General features: G+C 45.6%; 1 protein-coding gene and 1 long non-coding RNA gene across 7 annotated transcripts in view; one reads left to right on the forward strand and one right to left on the reverse strand.

The window, feature by feature from the left end:
• Window positions 1-23,449, reverse strand: part of LOC105685860 — a 165,816-nt gene that overhangs the window by 125,263 nt on the left and 17,104 nt on the right. The window lies entirely within an intron of this gene.
• LOC125500999 lies at window positions 16,516-17,643 on the forward strand. Its single transcript, XR_007278452.1, has 3 exons — window positions 16,516-16,637; window positions 16,704-16,897; window positions 17,042-17,643. It is a non-coding gene; the product is annotated as an uncharacterized LOC125500999 (long non-coding RNA).

Below are 23,449 nucleotides of genomic sequence, written 5' to 3' on the forward strand. Positions count from 1 at the left end.
CGTGCAATATTGCAATCTCGTCTACACGTCACGGCTGCGATATAATCGGATCAGAACGATTGAATCCGGACAGATATCCTTTTTTTTTTTTTTTCTAATTGGTTACGATATTACAGCGCTTTGCTGTTCGACTCTTTTGACGGGGTAAAAAAAATGTTACGAAAAATCGCGCTGTTTAATCGCAAAGTGTAAATCATACCAACAATGAGCAATACGTTGCAGAGTTAGGTGTATGGGATTTTCGAGCACAATAGAGGAACCCGATTATTTTACCTGGCGTCGGTCGGTGAGGCGGCGGTAAACGAACCTACGTCACCTGCTGCTCCGAGGATTTCGTCAGGTGTAATTTAAAATGCCAGGCAACGGTGCAGGCGAGCATTGGCGTGGAAACGAATACCTTGGACTCTGGTACCTAGCGAGACATTCTTCGATATTTTCGGCCGAAACCGTTGTCGAAAGGAAATGGTCCTTAAAACTCGACGTCCTGCCGAGGGGTTTTTTCGCAGATCTCAGCGAATAATGTAAATAAAACCTACGTACACCTTGCATATTCGGTAGGGTCGTTATCGACGGAAAATGTTCTCTCGTCCGTAAGCGTGTAAGTTGAATGGGATACCCTGACATCCGGAAAAGGTCGTATTTGTTGCCGCGAGAGTAAGAAAATAAAAAAACAAAAAAAAAAAAAAGGGAGAAGCTTCGTTCGAAACGGCGGACGGGCCGTTTGCACGTTCGACGCTCCTGAAGCATGCCCGCGCCACGTGAAATGTTTGAGTTTCCACGAAACGGATGCTCGTCAAAGGTTTCGAAAATAATTCCCTCCTTACCGCAGAGCGTGTGTAAGAGTGAAATCGCACGGGATCTTCCGCAAAATCAGCCGATCGTAGCGTCGTCGAACAACCTTGTTCGCAATTTTCGTACGTACGTTAATTTACTCTAAAAACGTGTTGTAGAAATTTCATTCTGTACACAGTGCGTGTTCGGTTAATACCGTTGACAAAGCAGTCGTAGTCGTATATCCGGTGAATTTCGAGGACACGAAAACTTTGCTAATTGCTCATTAGTGTGTTCGTCGAGCAGTCGCACGGGATACGTCGTCGGAGTCCCCGGGTGTTCCGATGCGCGAGTCTCGATGGAAGGAAGAACCTGAGCCGCTAGGCTAAGTAGGTAGGAAAGTAGGTAGGTAAATGGGTGGGTAGGTGGGTAGGTGGGTCTCGCGGAAGACGAATGTGCGAGATCCATACGACATCCAAGGTCCTCGCTAGAGAACGGAATACCCACGATTATACGGAATCACGCGCCCGACTGTTGTTTGCTCCGCGTGGAAACACGTCATCGTACGACGGAACGAGGCGGTGAAAAAAGAGCGCGCCGATAACGCCGAGTAAAAATGGAAAGTTGAACGATGTAACCGTGGAGAGAAAAAAAATAAAAAATAAAAAGAAAATAAAAAGAAAATATATCAAAGAGACGAGAGAAAGAATGCGGAGAAGACCGTCCGGGGATGCTTGAGATGGCCTCGTACCTACAACCGAGTAGTTGTTACCGCAGAAGAGGCGAGCGAAGCAGCTACTAATGTTAATGGTCCTCCTCCCTTTCCGCGGCTCCCTTTTTCCTTCCATTTCCCAACGCCCCCCTCGTCTACGAGAAACCACGAGCCCATTCTTTGAGGCGACAAAGGCAGAGGAAGTCACCTATCTAGCCTCAGCTAACGCCCGTAATCTCTGCCACTGTAGGCGAGCGTGAATACACATTTCGCACAGCAACGTTTTGTTTCTTAATCTCAACTAGTTTTCTCAAAGATGACGAAATTTTTTTCTCACTTTTTCATTAAAATATTATTGCACACGACGGTGTATAGATACACGCCCGCCCCAGCACTTGCAACTCGGATTATGAAAATAGGACAAAAAGTGTGGAAAATCCGACTAATTTGGTTTTTTCTCAACAAATATATGTCTATATGAAATGGGTATAAAATCTCTAGGTGTGCAATGAAATACATATACTATAGTATACGTGCCCACTAATTCTTCGATACCCCAATTACGGGGAAACTCTTCCAATTTAACTTGCGCAAGTTAATCTCGAGCGAAGAAATAAGACGAAGTACACTTAATGAAAAAATAAATAAAATGAAAACAAGAATAAAAATAAAAAGTAATCTCCATAGCGGTAAAAAAAACTTCGCTTTGAAAAATGATGGTAAATTTTTTTACCAGATGCGATTTTTCTCCCGTATACGTACGCTTGTTCTACGCGTTACCTATGTATACGAGAGAACGGATGATATTTTGTGACAAAAAACATGCACGTAAACCATTATTACGCTTATAGTTCCGGTAGAAAATTTGATTTACGACAGGAGGCAGAACGGCGAGGAAGAGTCCCGGATGATAGAGCGGAGGTTAACAAGTAGGTACGGGGAGAGCGAAGCCTTCGTTAGACGGGGTGAAATTCGCGTGTGTAAAACTCGGCGCACTGCTGAAACCATGTTTCGACGTACTTCGGTGCATGTAAGTTTGCCGTGTGGCTGTATTTTCATACATCCGACGACCGATTCCGCGAAGCGTAACAAACTTCCTTGGCCGTGTGTTTGCCGAGGGGAAATGCAAGTCTTTGGCTAGACCGTTGCGGCTGGTATTTCAACTTCCTGACTCTATGCGAAATGGATTAATTTCACTTCTGTTTGCCCCAAACCACGCCGGTAGATATCGGGGGTGGTGGGGTAGGGGGTGAGGGGCGCGCAAACAACGCGCGAATGACAAATGTCAAACGGACTAAACTCTCCTTTGCCTCTACGTATATCCAACGAACTTCCGTTTAAGTAGTATTTCATCGCGATGCAAAAAGTTGTCGGATAAAAGAGAAAAGAGGGTGAGTAAATTCCTAGATGTACTCGTAACCTACTTCTTCTCTTTTCGGTACAGATGACGGCAAACATTTGAACGGTCAATAGCCGGAGGGCGGCCCTTCCTCTCCCCGCTCTTCAGGAATCGGGGTCTTCGGTCGTCCGCATATTTGAGTATACCCATCGTGTAAAACCCGAACTCGAGTGTATGTTCAGTTTCACTTTTTATACGTAAACTAACTCGGCACGGACCCACTCTTGGAAGTGATGGATAACAGGTTCGCGTTTATGTACGCGTGTGCTTCCTCAAAGTCCTTCAGGAGTCGCGGGACCCCGAGTAGCGAAAGGGGCGCATCCTTTTTTTCTCCACTTTACCAGCGAATTCCACAGTAGCGCGTGTCGTTCTCCCGTAAGAATTGTAACTCGAATATTTCATCATCGCGCCAAAGTAGGAAACGGTTTCAATTTTCAGTCGTTTCCGTGTTCGGCGTTCTTCGCCCGATCTCGAAAAGGGAATTATTATGAGCGTCCGTATTCGTCGGACCGGAAGAGAGTCCGAGCAAAAAAGATGCGGATAACCGAGAAAAGCGAGTGGCCTATTCTTCCTCATTTTTTTCCATCAACGTCTGACGTTTTCATTTCCAGAATCTCATTCGTCCACGCGATAGGCGTATTAACTTGTCGTGCCGCGTGCATTCGGGAAAATATCGCGCGAATGGAAATTGAGCGATCCTCGGAATCGGGATCTTATATTGGAAAAAAAAAAAAAAAAAAAATGAGAAGCACGTAAGGATCGTCCAAATATTCGGTAAGCATCCTGAGGAAAGTAAAGCTAATGCACAGCGTCACCTAACATCTACGCCGTCGCGGGACGCAAGTACGCCTGAAAAATTTCAGATTACCTCCGCAGTCCGCCTGACTTTTAAATCAGATTAAAAACTTTCCGAGTATATATTTTCACTAGCGTCGGGGTCGGGATAGATACGCGACACGTCGAGTCGGAAACTGTATAGCTTATCTCATTTCCTAGAGAAAATCATTCTTGTTTCGTGTCCCGGATATACACCTTTTACGTTCTGATCGCTAATCAGGTGGAAAACTTTGCCCCAGTTTTTCGAAAAAACCCGTGAACTCGAAAAAAACAAAATTAAAAGTGTCCTCGTTGTCCTCGGAGGGGATTCGCAAGGCTAGTTCTGATCCCCGGGGTGCGACGGGACGCGTCCCCCGAAAATAACAGCGTCAATGATATTATTCGGGGGAGAAATCTGTGATTCCCTTCTCAAAACGCTCTCGTGGTTCGGCATAATTTACAAGGGGTGAATTCGACGGTGGTGCGGATTCGTCCGGGAATTCTAACAACGAGCGGAAACGCTGCACAGTATCCCAACGTACTACGTACAGCGTCCCTAGGTAATCCCCTAGAAGAAGCATCGGGGCTCCGCTAAGGACAGGCGCGGAAATCTCGAGCGGCTGGATATTGGAAAAGAATTCAAGTAACGCGGCCCCGGAGTTGCTTCGTCGAAATGCAACCCACCGCTGTAAGGTTTCTCGGTGATCCGCGCGAGACTTGCGGGTATACCACCTATACATATATACCTCACTCGGATCCAGAATCAATTTCACAAGGCTTTCTCCAGCTCCGCTGGTTTTCCTCGTTTCCGGATCACCACCTTCGTAGCCTTGATACAGAGAAGAAAAGTTCCGCGCCACGAATGTGTACCGCACGATATCGCGCGTCTATGTACGTACGTACCTTTATAAATACGAACGGACGTGCAGAAATGGGACGAGGAAAATCTCCGGAGATTCTCAACGGGAAATACGTAATAACAAGGAGTCGGGGGCTGACCGATTCGCGAAATTCATACTCCCGACGGCGAGAATTGCTTTTTGCTAAAAAAAAGAATAAAAAAAAAAACAAAAAAAATCATAGGTGGTGTAAAAAAAAATTGCTAAAATTAAACGCGAAACGTCGGTAGAAAAGGCAAAAGTTCGACGCTATATTTTGAGTAACGGTCAAAGTTCGCTGTGCGTGACAAAGTTTTTTTCCTCAAATCTCCGAACTACGGAGCTTGAGAAAGTCAAGTTTTCGGAAGAATAGAGGAAGGCGGATCGCGATGCACCGAACGGTTTGCGCGGATATGGGGGCGGGGGAATGTGGGGAGTCAGACAAAAATAGTCGAACGTAGAATCTGGAACGGGTAGAACGGAGGTCCTTAACTTCAGGGCGAGAGCTAGATATCTCGGTATCGCTCTTTGCCGTTGTTCGTTTCCATTGAATTACTTCGTTTTATCTATAGATGCGAAGATAATTTCCACGCTGAAATTTATCGCCTATAACTATCAGCATCAGAAATGGAATTACCGGATCATGGTCTTTTTCTCTCCGAATTTATTCCCGAAGGCGAAGATATCCGAGCTAGAAAAATCCTCGCAAACTAAATTTTCACGAGTAACCCGCTGTTATTGCGGTGCGACGACTTATGACGAATGTATACCGACTCACTCACCCCGATTCGAGTGCTAGATAAATTCCCTCTGCGAGTTTAATTGTAAGTCAAAGCTAGCCCTCCGTGAAAACAACTAGACCCTGACGAGGCACCTCGTACGTCTTACGGTTATACACGCGAATGTTTTTACTTAGGGCGCGATTCAGCGGTGCAGAGGTGGAAGGCAAGATTAAGGGAGGAAAACGGCTCCGCGCTCGCCGTGGTTGAATCATGTATGTGGAAAGAAAAAAAAAAAATAACTTCGATTCAAACAAATGAAATTCAAACAGAAAGTATCACATTATTCAAACGAGTTCTCGTTATGTAATCCATAATTAATCTTCCACGGAGAATTTTCAGGGGGAAATTGAAAAATGAAATGAATTATTTATATATACCGATAAAGATAATCCGCTGGGAGTGCGTTCCCTTTGAGCTTGCAATTTACCCATTTACTTTTAATTTACTTCGCGATGAAATAAATGAACAAAAAAAAAAAAACCGAATCTAGTGTTGGATATTTGGCCGTACCGACTAGTGACATGTTTTTTTTTTTTTACTTAGAATTGAAGTTGAGTCGGGGAGCCCGAGCTTTGCTGGAGTCAGGTAGCCGGCAGCGTAGCGCTTTGTTGTGAGTCGTCACCTTCGGGGCTGAGCAGAGGTGACGCTCCACAACAAACCGCGCGCCCGTGGCTACCTGACTCCAGCTAAGCTTGGGCTTCCTCGTAGACCGAGAAATTCGAATATTTGGACCCATGCATAGATTGCGACGAGGCAAAGTGGGTCTACAACTAAAACCAATCGACATGTCTTATAATTTTTCTGCTCCCAACAGCGAATAATTGATGATTACTCGATCGATTGCACGAGTAGATGATTTTGGCTTTCAGATTTGGATTCCTGAGCTGATTATACGTGAGATTACTCTTGAAGAACCAAAAAAAAATCGAAACTGACCTCAGGAATCCGAATCTGAAAGAAAAATTGATCTATCTGCAAAAATGACCGAGTTATCCCCATTTTTTCGCGATTTTTGGCATAAATTTGAGGATATCTCGAGAGGAAAAGATCGTAGCTCAATTTGGACAATGGATTCGTGTTCCTGAGGTCAAAATACGTAAGAGGAGCATATTAAGTCCAATTAAAAAAATGATTTATTTTTTGCTCAAAAATCGAATTTTTTTTTTGGTTCAAAGCCGCATGTGAAACGCCAGCAGATATTTCCTCTAATTGCGAGGAATAATCAGAGGGAATCCGCGACGAATATGGAACGCTTACTCTAAATTGTAGTTGCGATCGACAATAGCGATGAAATCCGAGCACCTTAATTTCTTCCGACCCGATCAATCGGCAAGTTCGAGATCCCGCAGAAGGGTGAAGATGAATTCCGCCGTGCCGTCACGGTGTGGAAATAAGTCCGGAGTATCGGAAATCAGGAAACGCGATGTGTGCAACGATGTATGTTCAACGAAAGCAAACATACCGGGAGAAAAATTCTTTCTTATTTCTAAGCATATTCGTCGTCGTCGTCGTCGTCGTCGTCGTCGTCGTCGTCGCGCAGCTCGAATCAGCGATTTATCTGGCTTTAGTTGCTGCCGGGGGTTTAGTAAAATGTAAAATGTAAGTCGTCGGCACCTGGCTTTGACTATGACGGGTGACGACGCGACGCTGCGAACGGAAATCTGGGAATTGAGAAAAAGTAGCAATGTATTTCCACGTGTCTCCTTTCATGTGGGACGAAAGCGCGTCTTTGCCAGGGGCGTATTGGAGCCGTTAAATTAGGGGTGGAATTTCTTCTTTTTCCCTCGTTCCCTCGTTCCCTCGTTCCCTCCCCCCCCATCTCCCTCTTCCTTTTACGACCCATTAAGTAAACGAGATCACAGTCACATACATCCATACCGAAGCCACCTCTTTAATCTTAGCCTTTTTCTGCCGTGCAGGCAAATCCGAATGCGGATTGCAGTTGGAAAAATATCGCGAAAACAGGGTAAGAAAAATTCGAAAAAAAACAAAAAAAAGGAAAGAAACTACGCGAAGAGTAATGGCCAGGTTTTCTCTATATGTTACATACGGAACGAGATTTTCTTTGATTTATTCATTCCTGGAAACACGAAGCCATGTTCGCCTTGTGAGTTTTTACGAGTATTTTTAAAATTTCGAAATTTTGATAAAGTAAGTACTCGAGAACGTACCGGACGAGTTAATTGAAGGACGTGGGAGCGTTGCAACGATAACGGCGTGGTGCGGTCGCGGGCGTTAATTAGGATCGCTTTTGGCGAAGGACGTTAAGAAGCGAGAGGTTTTTTGCCACATGAAGAGAAACTCGAGAGGATTAAGTCCTCCGTGAGACGTGAAATAATCAGAGGTTTCGGTTCGCTCCTTGAGCTCTTTGCCTTCAAAGCTCTAGAGCACAGCTGGACGGGGACGAACGAGATTTTTAAATAATAGAGATCATTAGTTTGGCGCGTGAACTAATTAAATTACGAGGTAACTTTTCGGCCCCCTGTACAGCCCTTTTGCTCCGGGGGCTATGAACCGTCCGATAAACTTTTCTCAAACTGAAATTCAACGAAAGCCCGATACGAAATGCGGCGTAGAAAACTTGAAAATCGTGTGTCGAATCGGCCGTCAAAAGATATTATCAATTCTGAAAAAATAATATCACCCAATCGAAGGTTTGGTTCGATTGAATATCTCTGCAAAAAAAAAAAAAAAAAATCCAATGAATAAAACCAATCGTAAGAATGAAGATTTTGTGTTTCCGTATATATCGATCCCACGGATCTTATCACCTGTTCCGCTGCACCTTTCGCGTATCAATCGACTGCGAAACACGCGATATTAAAAGGAGAAAATCAGATTGCCAATTGATCGGTAAAAGTATCGGACGTACCCAAATACCCCTTCTTCGTCAATTTCTTAGTTTCCAATACACTCTTCCTATCGACGGAGTACAGTTCGCATCGACGAACACCGAGGGGTCGACGTGAGTTTTCTTTTTTTTTTTCATTTTCCTCCCTCCACTTTCAGCGACTCGCCCATTCCAGACCCTTCGCGTGGGTCGGTCCGAATGCGACGACACTTTTTCCGAGAGTCCTAATTTTCCAGGTGGTCGTAGTTCTCGCTACGACCTCGTCACGGACCCGAGTGGATTACCTGCGTCATCAAGCGACCCCCCCCAAGACGACGGGAGTTCGCGTATCCGAGCCAAAATCCCGAAGGAAACCCAAGGAACTCCGAGGAGCGTCTAGCCGCTGCCGTTCCACCGTTCCCCTCGAAGGCTACCGATGTGTAGGGGATCTCGGAATTTTCGGGAAGCCCGCCAAGATTCCAAATGCTGACGTAAGCTGCCTGTTTTTCCTGACAGTTTGACCCACTCCGATCACCGGAGTTCGCGTCGCTCCCGAACGACGCGACGCGGCTCTCGAATATATTCGAAACGTTAAATCCGCACGCAGGATAAGGAACGACAAATTGAGACTTCGGATGCTCCAGCGCGACGATCTTCCGAAACCTCCGCGTAACGGGTGACGTTATAATTGATAAACGACCTTTATTCTCTAAATTCTCCCGAGCTGTTCGGAAATTTCTATCCCGAACGCGCGCGCGCGGATTTATCTGCCCCTAGGCCCTACACGCGTACCTCCATTATACAACCGGCGAGTTAATAATCCACGTGTTTAATCGCCCTTGCGTTCTACCCCCTAATTTCAATAAATTCCGATTCACCGGTCGCCAGCGTTACCGTCATCCGTATCGGTACGGCCCAGCCAGTTTCGCCCGAAAGAACGTCGCCGCCGATAGCTGGGGGTGGACTTGTACGAAATTAAACCCAGACCTCAAGCAAAGCGGATCGCTTAAGAACGGAAATGTTAGCGGCGAACAGTTTTCACGAGGGCAGTCAACCGGAAAGTTGTTCCCTCTCCACCTCCCTCTCTCTCCTTCTTTCTTTCTTTCTTTATTTATTTCTACTCTCATTACGAACATCAAAAGGTAGGCGAATAGATATTCGTTCGTAGTATTTTTATTCTTTGAAAATTACATCTGTTCTTCTCATTCTCAAAATCAACTGTAGATCGTTCTTACTTTGTCAGAGTACCTATGATAGTTGATACTCATACTTGTGTAAGGGAGTGACAAAGATCGTTGGGAAGTAAACGTCGCGGCCTCAAGACAAATATACCCTCGGTCAAGGATCGTTGAGTACCTCCTAAATCCGGGTCAGGATATCCGCCTTGTCTCGCCTCGCCCGAATATCGCGCGTTGCAAGCCCGCCGAAAGTATACTATACATATAACAGCTCGCAAACACCAGCGGGGAAAACTATGCTATGCAGCTCGTCGCTCTCGGCGGCGGAGAGAAAGAAGTTCCGCCGAAGATATAAGTACACGGGGGTAAATGCGCTCGTGAATATACATCAGTTAGCTAGCTAGGTAGGTGTAATATAAACGTTACGCGAACGCGGTCGAATGCACCGAAAATATATTTCACCCGTTGCCCGGAACGGGCGAGAGGTAATCGCGAGAAAAAGAGGAAACCCTGGTTCACGTTCACCTAGCTAGTCTGTTTCCACTCACGCTTCGGTTTTTTACCCCCGCAAAAAGTAACGACGCTGATTACGTCACTCAACGTCACCGGAAACGAGCGCGATTCTAAATTCCTATGAAAAACTCCGCTCGATGTCGCCCGTTCGAAGCGAAGAAGTCGATTCCATTTTTTTTTTTTTTCTCACAAGTTAAACATCTTAGCAATCGCGAATGGTTTTGATTACAGGTGCGAGTATATCGAGTTCGCGAAAGTCAACGTGCGCTGAAAATCGACAGCGGAATTTGCTACGTTTCTGCTTCTGGTTCAAGGGTTGAAATACCGTTACCTGCGATCGCGATACCTTGAGGATCGGTCGAAGAATCGCGGACCGTGCGGAGTAGCGAGCCGGGACGGGCGGTTTTGCGGCGTGGGCGGTACGGAAGCGTACAGCGAGTCTCTTAAGAGCGACGGATATGGTTTATAAGGTAACGATACCCGTACAGTGAATCTGTGCGGAGTGGTAAGGGAGCCACTTTAACTTGCAGATTATACAGAAGGAGCGTCGGGGAGCAATGTCGGTCGCGAACTACGCGGGTGTGGTGGGCGAGACGCCGCGCTCCTATTCGTAATTAGCATGAAATTAGAAACGGCGATTATAGGTGGGATGTCTGTAGTTAGCTCGTAGCCACAGCTCACCGCCGGTGACTCTCCTCCTTCTCTATCTTTTCGCTACACCCCCCTTCTTATACCTATAGGTATTACAATCCCGACCGTTTCCCCCAATCTATTCCGGCACCGACTACAACCTTCAACTGTTATACACCCCCCTCGAGTCCGACCACTTCGCACGACTTGTCCGCCCCCGCCGTACCTACCTCTGCTACACTTCGCTCTCCGTCCACTCTGTACACAGATCTACACATATATACGTATGTAATGTATATTATATATATGTTCAGCGTACACTCGCATTTGCATTAAACTTCACCGCAGCCTCGTCCCCCCCACCGCGACTTCAAATTACTGACGACGTAGTTCTGTTCCGGAAATGACCGCCAAAATTGATGAGCTTCTCCTATACCGTTGCCGGTGGTGTTCCGGTGGAAGCACACCTTCGCCGAGAGTTACCTGACCGGAGGTGAATTATTTTCTAAGATTTTCGCAAGGCCTCGTTTGTTTGGTGAGTTTTACTTTGTTTTTTTTTTTTTTTTTAAGTCGCGGAGAAGGTTGCAAAAAATTTACCGACGGAAACGAAATTGAACGTTGAGGAGTTTGAGGGAAGCGATTGATTTTTCGTTTACTTTTCAAGTTTCGAGTATATACGTGAGTAAAAATCACGTAATCGTGGCAGGGAGACCGAAGTTCGTTTAGAAATTCCGCCCTTTTTCCTCTATAACTTTGATCCCTCCCCCTCCCCCTCCCCCTCCATCGCCGCCCTCCGATATACCGCCCACCCTCCGAGAGTTCTCCCCGTTCCTTCGGAATCGGTATAGACGAAGTTTCGCGAAAGTTTAATCGCTCTTTTGCGAAGGCCTATGTAATTCCGGAGGACGCGCGCCGAGGAATTGAGAGATGAGAGAGAGAGAGAGAGAGAGAGAGAGAGAAGAAAAATTGAATCGGAGGGCTGAGAGGGTGGATCGTGTATCGGTGGAAAAATTGATATAACACAGGGGTATCGAAAATGAAAAACGAGACGAATATTAGCGGAGAATCGTATCAGCTGGATGTACTATAAAGGAAAAGCGTACAGATTTTTAGTGTACAGTCTCGGGGTGCGAAAAACGAGAAACTGCCGAGAGAGAGAGAGAGCGAGATAGGAATAACCGTGTTATCGAATAGTCCTGGAATCCGATAGCTTGGCTGGCTCCGTGCCATCCGGCTCGCTCCGATGTTGACTGCAGATTCCAACGGCTATACGAAGAAATTCTCAACCCCCCCCCCCGAACCTTTTCAAGCGATAAAATAGCGAGTGTGAGCGATCGACCGGGACTTTGTCCAATTCGAATAATAAAATACTGCTGGCAAACTATTCGTCAAATTTCAACCGGTGCGGTCTACACCCGCGATATTTCTGATTGTTATTTTTTTAAACGTCGAATTTTTTCGCTTCCTCACAAGCTTTGCAAAATCCTAAAAACAACGTTGACTCACCGGATCAAGGTCTTCCATTAACGTTCCTCGACAAGAGTTTCGATGAGAAAGAATATTTTTTCCCTCTTACCTGAAACAGAAAACGAGACGGTCAAGTTTAGTTGAATCGAATAAAGTTAAATATATCTTACAAATTGAAAACAGACGATCGTACGAATCGGGAGATACAGGTAGTCACGCTCTCACAAACCCACTCGAAAATCGCGGGGCGATCGGCCCCATCTGAAAACCCGACTAGCCCCAAAAGATCGCTGAGATGCTCTCGCACCCACGCAGGGAAGGTATTGTGATCGATACACGAAGGCGTGCGGCACGTAGTTCTTAAAGACAGATACAAGATAGCGTTCAACAGATCGCGGCACCTCCCGACAAGGGACGGTGTACGTCCCAGCATATTTGTCGTATATACCTATACCTGTTATAGAAATGCCCGGAATTCTGCTACGACTCGAATCGGTCGGGAGAGAATTTTCGAAGGATCGTTCGCCGGTCTTGAGTTCCCTCGGGTGAACGATCGGGACCTTCGGCGGGATGAGAATTTTGGGGAAGGGGTGACGACTGCGTAATCAAACCGGCTCGGGGAATTAAAAGGTTACGAAATATTCCGTTTGAAAGAGCCGGGACGAGTCGAGAGGTGCTCTCAAAATATCGCTGATGAATTCCCTCCCTCCCTCCCCCCCGCCCTTGGAAAATATGCAAATTTCGTCTAACGGAACGAGGAGTACCGGGGGGGGGGGGGGGGGGGGGGCGGGGCGGCGATGAGTCGCGGGGCCACTATTTGATATAGTTAATTACGCAAAGCTAGGCATCCTTTCGGCGGATGGGGCAGGAAATGGCTAAATATCCGGTAACAGGCTGCAACAGGATATTAACAGGTCGAAGCCTCGACCTTGTACGGAATGGCCATCGGGGCTGTGATGTATTTTTCAATTTAGGTGCTCGCGACGCACCGGGGTGGGTCAGACTGAGAAACGAAGAAGAGTGTACGGCTGCCGTTGGAAGGAAAAGAAAAAAAAAACAAAAAAAAAACAGTACTCTCGGTTCTCCGCTCCCCGAGTTTTTGCATTTCACCCAAACTCGTGTGTAGCTCGACTATTTCTTACCGTGAATGCTTAAAAAATTCAAAGCGGAAGTAGCGAGAATAGAAGACTTTTAGATGCGAAGCAGAGAAGGAAGAAGGAGAAAATGTTTCACTACGAGATCGTAAACTTTTACTCTTTCCGCCCTCGCGCTGCCTGTTATACGTACTGTAAAACGCGCTCAAATAAACCTCAAAAAAAGAACCAAAAAAAATATTAAAAAGAAAGAAAAAAAAAGAAAAAACAAACCACCGAATGTTGTACATCACCGACAGTTATATATATTTACTGTACGTTCGCGGTGTTCGCGGTGGGAAAAACAAGCTTTTTCAGGAAAAATAGAAACGTGTAGCCACGTCGTATTGTACGTAACCAGATATGTATATCGCGAGGAGAAGGTTAAGAAGGGATTTGGCAATTTTTAAGCCCACACGAGAAAGGAATTGAGGGAGGGGATCCCGATATGGTTAAGTTGGGTCGGGATATCGCGAACACACCTTATGACAACCCCTCATATAAAGCGGAGGAAGTGAGCCACTCCAAACTGGAGATTCCAAACTCTGGACCCATTCACCCTCTTTATCGTATCCCCGTACCCTCTCCTCTCCTCTCTTCCCTCGAGCCCGGCTGTATCGCGCCGCTACCAATAAAATGAAACGAAACAAAACACCGGGTGAAAATCAACCCTTGCGAGCTCCGGTCTTCCGAGGCGAGCACGCGAGAATACAACAAAAAAACAGAAAAAACGAAAAAAAACATTTCTACTCGTTGCTCTGCTTCATTTTTCGAAGTCAAAATTTTCACCGTCGAACCACCAGGCTCGTTAAAAGTTGGGGATATCAGGTGTGAAATTATGATGCAGATTTTAACGATATTATTGGGAAAAAAAAGTTTCTACGGCTGCTCGAGTACGTTTCTGTGACCGTTGAATTTTCGAAGCCAGCAAAAGATGTACGCGCGATTAACCGTATAAGTTGGCTAAATAACGCGGTGGGCGCGCGGCCTTGTTTTCTTCACGCTCGAAGAAACCGGCGAAGAGCGTTGAAATTCGATCTTGGCTTTAGCTGCTCGGTCGCAGGCCACGAAATACGAGAATTTTCTGTGACATCATCCGCACAACGGCGGTGGCCTGATGCAGGTTTGCTCGAAAAATTACTTGGAAACCGGGAGAACGTGAGCCGCCCGACTTTATTTCATTATTATGAGTGTACGTATATTGTATAACGGGCAGTGCGCAGTGTGAAGAACCGCGAACCGGCTGCCCCACCGGAAGTGGATTAGATTTCTCCCCGAGTAAAATTCCTTCAATTATATACCATCGATTCCTTAACTCCCATCAAAGACGATGAACATCTAAGTGTACCATTTTCGTTTAAAAATTTTTCCACAATCTACGCTTCCGTTAAAACACCCTAGATACTCGACTCAACTAAGTAATGTTCATTCTCACTCCGCTTTACCTGAAAAATCTGAAGAATGTCATTTCTCATGTGAATTTAGATGCACGGTTTTCTCACCCTGTGCGAGCTTTGGCCCGTAATCTACCTTGGAATCCCGATTTATAGGAGATCTGGTACATGTACCCGAGAAGCCTGAAAACTAATCTCCGCGGTTACTTGACTCACAATCAGAATGCCAAATGCCGCCTCTGTTTCCGACTTTCCCAACCAAAACTCGAGTCACACACCTCAACGGGAGTTTTCTTTTTCCTCCATTTTACACATTTGTTTCAATTCCAAAACGGAAATTTAATATCCGCCGTTGGTGATCCCGCCACGGAATTCGATGTCGGTATACGCGACCACCCGAATAGAATATCGCGTGACTTTGATAGATCAAAGAGAGTCGGAAAATTCGTGTGATAAATGTTGAGAAAGAAGAGAAAGGGAGAAAAAAAAAAAAACACCGGAGAAAAGATCTACCTGACGAAACTCATCTTGACGCGACAACGGTGCAGCGGTAACACGGCTGATGTTCGAAATCTAACTGGCGAAAGAATTCTTTTGAAGATTCACCTTTGACAAGACTTTTTACGGATAAAAAGAGGCCACCGCGCAACGTAATTATCCACGTGATACTCGCGTCTATTCTTTTTCCCCCCTCTGGCAATTTTTCTTTACCTCTTTCCCCTCGAAACAACGCAACGCGGAACAAAAATCGTAAACGTTGCATTCGATTCTCGTCGAACCTCCGATTCAGTAATAATTTCCATCAACACGTACACCTCCCGACCTTATCCTCGAGGTAGAAAACGATTTCGCGGCAGCTGCCGATCGGTTCTCGTTTGTGCATCTCCTCGGCAATCCTCGTTCAGGTTAGTCCACTTTACAAGCCTATTACGATCGGCCTATATCGAGTCTTCGATGCGATAGGACTGCTTCGACCGGTGGTCAGTTTTTACAGAACTTGATGGCACTCCGAGCTCCTCAATAATCAGGATCGCTCCCTTTACCGTCAACTGGCACTCGGTGTACCGCTATACGTCTACCGATAATAATTATCGAGAACGATCCGACGAGCCACGAATATCCGTGCGGTTAATTTACAAAAAAAAAAAAAAAAACAAAAAAACAACCGATCTTAATTCGGAAATTGAAAAAAAAGATCGGCCGATTGAAGGAGCCACTCGACGAGCGTAGCGAAGCTGTTCTATTTTTAAACGACTGTCGTTCTACGAGATGGAAAATTGGAGAGACGGGATAAATCGGTTATGATAGCGTCCTTTGAAGACGGCTGAGAGAGCCGAGCTTCGGTACAATAATCGAGCGCTCGTCGGTCGTTTTCTTCAGTTTTATCGTTTCATTAACAAAGCCGACATCGGCGCGGCTTTGTCTCTCCTTACTTTGGAGAAATTTAATTGTCTTTGCCCGGAGTCAAACAACCCTCTGGTCCCGGACGTACCCCATTACCGCGCGAACGGTGCCGGCGCGATTTCGGAAAAGCCGCTCGAATTATCGAATCCGCGTACGTGTAACGAAAGGCGTAACACTCGTACGTACGTACGTACACGTCGCGTCCTCTCGTCTTTCTCATCGATCTCCCTCCACTTCCGGTTACAGATAACAGGCCGAAATCGTTGGCACTCGCTAATGGTGCGGGTGAAGCGGACAACCGGGTAGGGGTTACATCGATACTTCGGTACACATAAAAGTTGTTTCTCGGCCTCCAAAAACGAACCTGCGAATTCACACCGCGATTCAGAGCGGAGACCTAAGACTTGATCGTTGTACCAGGAAAAATACGCGATATTTATCCTTACCGCGATATAAGTAATACTGCACGATTCAAACCGATGCATCTAGAGCGAGGATTTTCTGCAGTCGGCGGCGATGCACGATACGCGAGATCAGGAAAAACCCACGACCGTCGTGACGCGGTAGCGTGTAGCGTCCCCCTCTACGAATGAGAAAAATCGAGCGCCTCGCGATACGATTGAATTTCGTATTCCTTCAGTTAGCGACGATTCACCGATCGCAATGTACCCATTTTCATTGATCGCCTTTGTCTGGTTTCTACGGTGCTTCGATCCGTCACGGAGTGCGGGTAATGTAACAATGATACTTCAGAGCAAATCGTCCGATCGAATCGTTGACATCGAATTTTTTACAGCCGTGTACCGGACGAGATGTAACAGTTCATTGGAATGCGCGGTTTACCCGGACATAAGTCAGGGTCCGGACTTGATTTGGATACCCTATTTTTGCAACGAGGATAATCTCTGCGCTTGTCCGAACGGCTGGATACCGAACGTCGTTCACAAGATTTGCCTGTCGAAGGTATCGGGTTAGCGTCGGGTCGGGGAGGTGAGTAGAACGACGACGACGACGACGAGCGCGATCCACCGAAATTCCGAAAATTTTCCGATCCAGACGTGCGAAGGGGATACTGCTCCGCAGCGAGACACGAAAACGACGATCGAGACCAACGAAGTTTTGAAATCCTTGTAGGTACGAGGACGGAGGGTACGTGCGCGGGTTACGTCTGGGGAATCAGCTCCCTCCTCGTCACCTCACTCGCTCCGACGACGTGCAGATTTATCTCCCTTTTGCCAACACGGACGACCTGCACACGGCTCGCCTATCGTCCGCAATCAATGAAAAATGATCAACATTTGCCTCCGAGATGCTCTCGAACCGGAGTGTGAATATAAATCAAACCGCGGAATCGGCCGTTATTCGATGTCGCGGAGCCCCTGATTTATGACGATACATTTTTTTTGGTTTCTTTTTTTTTGGTTTTTCGATTATTTATTCACAACGCATTATACACAATATTCTGATACTATTTCTCCTCGGCGGTATAATATACCTGGTTATAAATGATGTTTTGAGGTAAATAAAAATTTTATCGACGAAAAAGATAGATCGCAGATATAGAAAAGGGAAGTAGAATGAGAAAGAAAAAAGTTTGCACCGGTCGATTTTATTATTCGAGTTCTTACGCGATTCGATATGACGCTTTATTCCTTTCATCTGGATAAGAAGGTAAAGTATGAGATTGTATATTTCCAAATCCATGGATTTGCGATGTGGAGGGGAAGGACTCGGAGGAACAACAAATCAAAGAGTTTTCAGGAAAGAAGTTGGTATTTATTTTTGAATCCCTTCCCAAGCGGCTTAACTTTTGGATCCGAAGGACGGGCTACCCCTGCCGTAGCGAGTTACCGGCAGATGCCCTACATTCAACCGACGTCTTCGAGATTCTCGGAGGAAAATTATTTGAAACTCGAGGAAAACGAACAAAAAGGTGTACACCAGAAGGTAGGTACTTTTTGCTCGAAATAATCTGAAATATTCCCGACCTCTTTCAAACGTACTCCGAGGTGAGTGTAGGTCTTTTGCAAAGACAAAAAAATCATTCGCGAAATTTACTCGTTCGGATACCCATACAATAATACGTCGATTTCGTTCGTCTTTGGTTCGAACGAATCTATTGGATCTTACGATGAATTGATCGCAACAGTAACGCCGATAAGCTTTCGTCGTCACGGTGAAAAAACTTTTGATATTTTTTTTTTCCTTCCATTTGGCACGAGACTACCGAGACTGGATATGGGGCTTCCTCTTGATGCGGTTGCAATACGCCCCGAGTCACACGACGAGGGTGACTGTATAAGCAGTGGCGAAAAAGAGATCGAAAGAAAAAAAAAAAAAAAGTAAAAATCCTAACCAATTACGTAACGCGACGTACGGGATTACCGTCGCGCCTTGGTTATATATATTCTATCCACCGATACAGTTTGGCTTCCTGGACACCCTAGACTCAATGGAATCAAATGGTATTTTAAAATTGGAAACCGATGTCAGACGAGATTACGCGTTCCCCGACGACGAGATGACTCGCGAAAATTAATGAATTCAAAAAATGAAGAGGCGTAATCGAGATCTATTCGAAGTCGCGAAATCGTTTGACACCGGTGCAGTTGGAATTCACGTAGCCTCGAATATCCGAGTTATCAAAACTCGTGAACCGAAAATCGTAGAACATTAACTGACGACGAGTAAAGCCAAAGTAACGACGCAACGCTTACGTGAAATGCTAGTAGCAATACGTACACGGCGCAATCGTTGACCTAATACATCACGTCTCGCGATTATGCAGCAGCATCTCAAGAAAACTGGGACACCCCGTAGCTGTGCTTAATGCTTGCGGTTGTGTAATTTATCGTTGAAATTATGAGGGTCTAGCCGAAAACTGAATTTAAACCCATGCGACGGGTAGACCTTGGGAGGAAAATTTACGAATCGCGACACGAACATAATCATAAATCGCGTTACCCGCTGTAATTTCTGCCGCTCCCGTTGCAGCCGGAAAATCGAGCCCCTTAACAGCGCGCGCCGAGGAGCTCGAACAAGGGACGTGTACAACTTTGGAAAATTCGAGGGCTCTCGGAATTTATCCACCGGTGTTAACGGATCGAGAAAATATTGTTCGAAGAGGCGGAAATCGACGCTCTCAAGAGCTGTCGGAGTTTCGGATAAAAAAAGACGATCCCTTCAAGAATCCCTTGTCCCTCATAGTTTTGACTTCCAAATTCCGGGATTCTCGAACGTTAATACTTGGGAAATTTACTTTATCTCGATCCATCCGCGTGTAACTGACGATACGAGTGAAGATATACGCGTATATTCCTACCAGCGGTAAGTAGCGGCTTCGGTGCGGATGAAATTTTTATTTCTTACATTCTTTTTTCGTCCCAATAAAATTGGCAGGCGAATAAATTGCCGTTGCCGTATTCGAATCCTTGACCCCGTTGACGCTTTTGCACATACCGCTATGTACCTACATATATATGTATATGCATGTGTATACCGGGCGTGGAAATAGCACCGTCCGTCTATATATATACAATATGACATAAAGAATTCCTTTGAATTAGAAAAACACATTGAACGCGCGTGGCATACTTTTGCCATACCTATATGAAAGCGCATTTTAAACTAAGCACACGGTTTTTCAAAGCTTGTGAAAAAAACTTTTAAATACACGAACCCGCTCGCAGCTCTTCTCTTTTATCAGCATCAGGGTTACAGGTACGTATCTTATACGTCGGAATTAAACGAAAGAGAATTTTCATTTCAGGTTTCCTTTTTTTTTTTGTTCATTTTTTTATTTTTTTATTTTTTTTCAAGACACACCGGGTACGCAAAAGTAAACTATGGGTTGATGAATTTTCACGAATACCTCGTGTACCGACGGGACATGAACGAAAAAATGGGTCGGATCCTGAAAACTAGAATTCATAATTTAGGTGTAGAAAGTGGTGAAACATACGGGGATGTTGTAGAGGCGTTAAATTCATCACGGGTAGTTCGATCAAAAGCTTGAAACTCGGAACATCAGGCTTCAAAATTGACGGGTAACTTAATCAAGAGTTTCTCCGCAGTAGCGGAGAGAGAAACTTCGTCATTACCGAGCCAGATTTTATCATAAGATAATTAACTATCGTCATCTTGAAAATCGATGAATCCGGATAACCGCTCAAGTTACTCTATTCGCGATTTATGTTTTTTTTCAAAAGCATCGAACAAAACGAAATTAGACGAAAATTGAAAAAATTATCAACTCGACGCGTCGAGTGTCGGTTTCACATGGATCCACGATTCGCGGTAATCACCTATGGAGCTGTTCATTGCGCGTAACCCGGTTCCCAAAACTCGGTAGATTAATCGAGCCTAGTATTTTTCGCGGGAATTCAATTCACCAACAGTGTATTTATCGTTCAAAGGTTGGAAAAGACAGCTTTCGTCGGTTGCTGCGTATGGGCCGATGTGAAAATCACCCCGAATTCGAGGGGTTGGGTTAATTCCAAATTCCGAAACCCGGTGAGCCGAGCGGAACGCGAAATTATAACGACGAACGATCGGGCGGTGGTGCAAATTGTTAATTAGATAAATCGACTCAACGAAACCCTCTGTCATTTCGCGGAACTCTGATTGTCTCCTGACGCCTAGTGAGAACTTGGACAAAATATGACGGAGGGTAAACGGACTCTCCACCTCGTCGCAAGATTCTACGAAGCTGGTAGATAACGCGAGGGAGGAGAAAAAAAAGAAAAAAACCATCGGGGTGAAAAAGCCCCCGCTACCGATTCTCGGTTTTCTCCTCCGCTTTTCGAGAGGCGCGAGTTGTTCACCTCTCGAGACACGCTACATCAGCACTAATACTCCGAGTACGCAGGAGTACACGTGCACGCACACACGTAGTAGACACACACGTGACGTAATCGAAACTGTACAGGGACGCGGTCCCGCATGCGAACGGTTAAATAGTTCGCTAACGAACCATAATTCAATAGGTGAATTTTAGTACGAATTCTCCCGATCGTCGGACGATGATTCATTCGATAGAAACGCGATACGGTCGGGTCTGTTTTTCCGTCAAATCTAAACTCCGACTAACGATCGGTTCAGCCGGGATCCGCATGACGCGATACATCGCGGACCGGTTAAGGCGATGCGTGAATATTTCACCACTTATTATGGCTCAGCTGTTAGCCCGCGAGAATTTTCAACGTGACTCTTACGAAAGCTTATCGTTGTACAGCTGTACGCTGTTTTGACGAAAGGCACGTACGTGTGAGTCCATATCGTTGAAAATCGTTAAAAGAGAAAAATTATCCGCACCGTTTATCCGATCGAGTAGGTAATCGCGTACGACGGTACGCGGATCCTATCCCCGTGTAGGTAATCGAAAAATGAAAAATGAAGAAAAGAAAAAAAAAAAAAAACCGCGGAGCGGTTCTCCTCAACGAACTGTCTGGACGTACGAGGAGAGACGCGAGACTTTGGACGGAAAATGCGGACGAGAATCGCGTTCGACTCCGTAGCTTATACCCGGATAATTCTGCGCTATTATTTTTGCATCGGCCTTTCGACGTTCGAATATCTTCCGGTAGATCCGCGGAGATTTTAATAATAGTACCCGGAGAGCGGAGAATGAAAAAAAAAAAAAAAACATTACGATGAAAATTAAAGACGAACGCCGCTCGTAGTATCCTCAACGTTCACCGTGGATACGTACGTAATGTACGTACGTGCGTGCTCGAAGGATAAGAAGAATTAACCCCACCAGATTATTCGCACACAACTTTTTACGTTCGTGCGTACACGTGTGTATACGTATTGTACACGTGTACGTTTGTGCAAGCGAAAAGTGAAAGGACCACAGATTCCGTGTCAAAGTTGCGACCCGACACAATAAAACTTCTCCGAGACACGAGTGATCATTTCGCAGCGAGTATTACGTCGATCGATCCTTCGATGAAAATAGAAAATTTTCGCCAAAACTTGTTGTCCCGATCCCGAGGGAACGCGTGTCCTGTATATTCAGATATCCACGTGTGCGATTTCTTGGTGATAATAGAAAAAAAAAAGAAAACAAATTTTACGGTCGATTTCTTTTTTTTTTGCGGAAAGTTAGTCGCTGTAGTTAGAATTTTCTAGCATGATGAAGTGGCGTTTAATAACACAACTTGCAACCGTCAGACTGTGTAGTTTGTACCAGGGGAGGGGGTGGTAGGGGGTAGGGAACTCGTAATCAAACTTAGCGTGTAGCTTCCGTGCTCGAATATCGCTAATGCATGAGAGTCAGGGGTGCGGAATGCACGTAGGTATTCAAACCTCGTGCAAATTGGCCTCCGACACGCCGCGCGTCATACCCGGAATAATATGACCTCCGTTACCCCGCAGGCCCGCGCCGGCGGAGGCGATGCGGAGGAAAATTTTCGCGCGTATACCGAAACGGGGTGGCAACTTTTTCGTTTACACTTATTGCCGGCCCGCACGTTATGCAGGTCGCTGTACGTTTTGTATACGTATACGCGCGTAAATACCGTGGCGGAATTGCCGTAATCTATTTGTATAATGCACACGCCGTTCTGGATGGGCACTTTTGCGGTTCGAGTAATTCGCGGTTAGCGTAGACCAGAAACGAAAGAGCGGCGAACGAAAGAATGAACATATCGCAGGACCGTACGAAATTGGATGTCGCGGTACAGCGCGACGTTTCGGAAGACCCCGTGAGCAAAGAAAGGGTTCGAGTATAAATAAATTCGGACAAACTGCGATATCCCTACACGCGATTCCGCTCACCCGATAAAAGCGGAGTGGCTACATATTTTCCTCCCTTTCTTTTTTCCACGCTCCAATTTCTTTCGAATAGCGCGACAAAAATTACACCTTTTTCGTTAGATTTTCGCTCACGGCGCGGGATCCGTCTTACTTTGAAAATTTTATCGACTTCCTTCCAGCTGTACCTGCACCGTTTCCGAAGTACTCGAGTTCCGTGTTAATAATTTTTGACTCCGGTCAGAAGTTCAGATGCAGTTAAATGGGAATTTCCTGTATTCCTCAAAGTTAGCAGAACTCAAAGTACGCTTCAGTTATCGCTAGCCTCTCATTTCCTGACCCAGCTGCTCGTTACTCCGCTGCTGGCCTCTGCAGCAGCACTCCGATCGGTTAGGATAATCGGATAGAACGGACAGCTGCAGAATGCATAAGGGAAACAAGCGAAATACATATATATATAGATATGAAATGGATGTGCTATCGCATCCATATTCATACTGTAATAAATTCTGAACATGAAAAACCGGCGAGAATTTTCCAACGGATATATTCCTATATATGAATATAATGTACACAAGTGACCGCACAACGGCGAGATACATATATGTATAACACTACAATTAATTTCGGTGCTCGTCGTTCGCGTCGTTCGCGTACTTTTTCTCATACGTCAAAATCTTATCATTCGTACAAATGACGCTCTAGGGTCAGAATACATTTCACATCCACGTCCCGTACACCAAACGTATGCGAATACGTGCAGCGATATTTCATAGGAAAAATTTC

The sequence above is a fragment of the Athalia rosae genome, chromosome 5 (assembly GCF_917208135.1).
Source record: "Athalia rosae chromosome 5, iyAthRosa1.1, whole genome shotgun sequence".
Lineage (NCBI taxonomy): Eukaryota > Metazoa > Arthropoda > Insecta > Hymenoptera > Athaliidae > Athalia > Athalia rosae.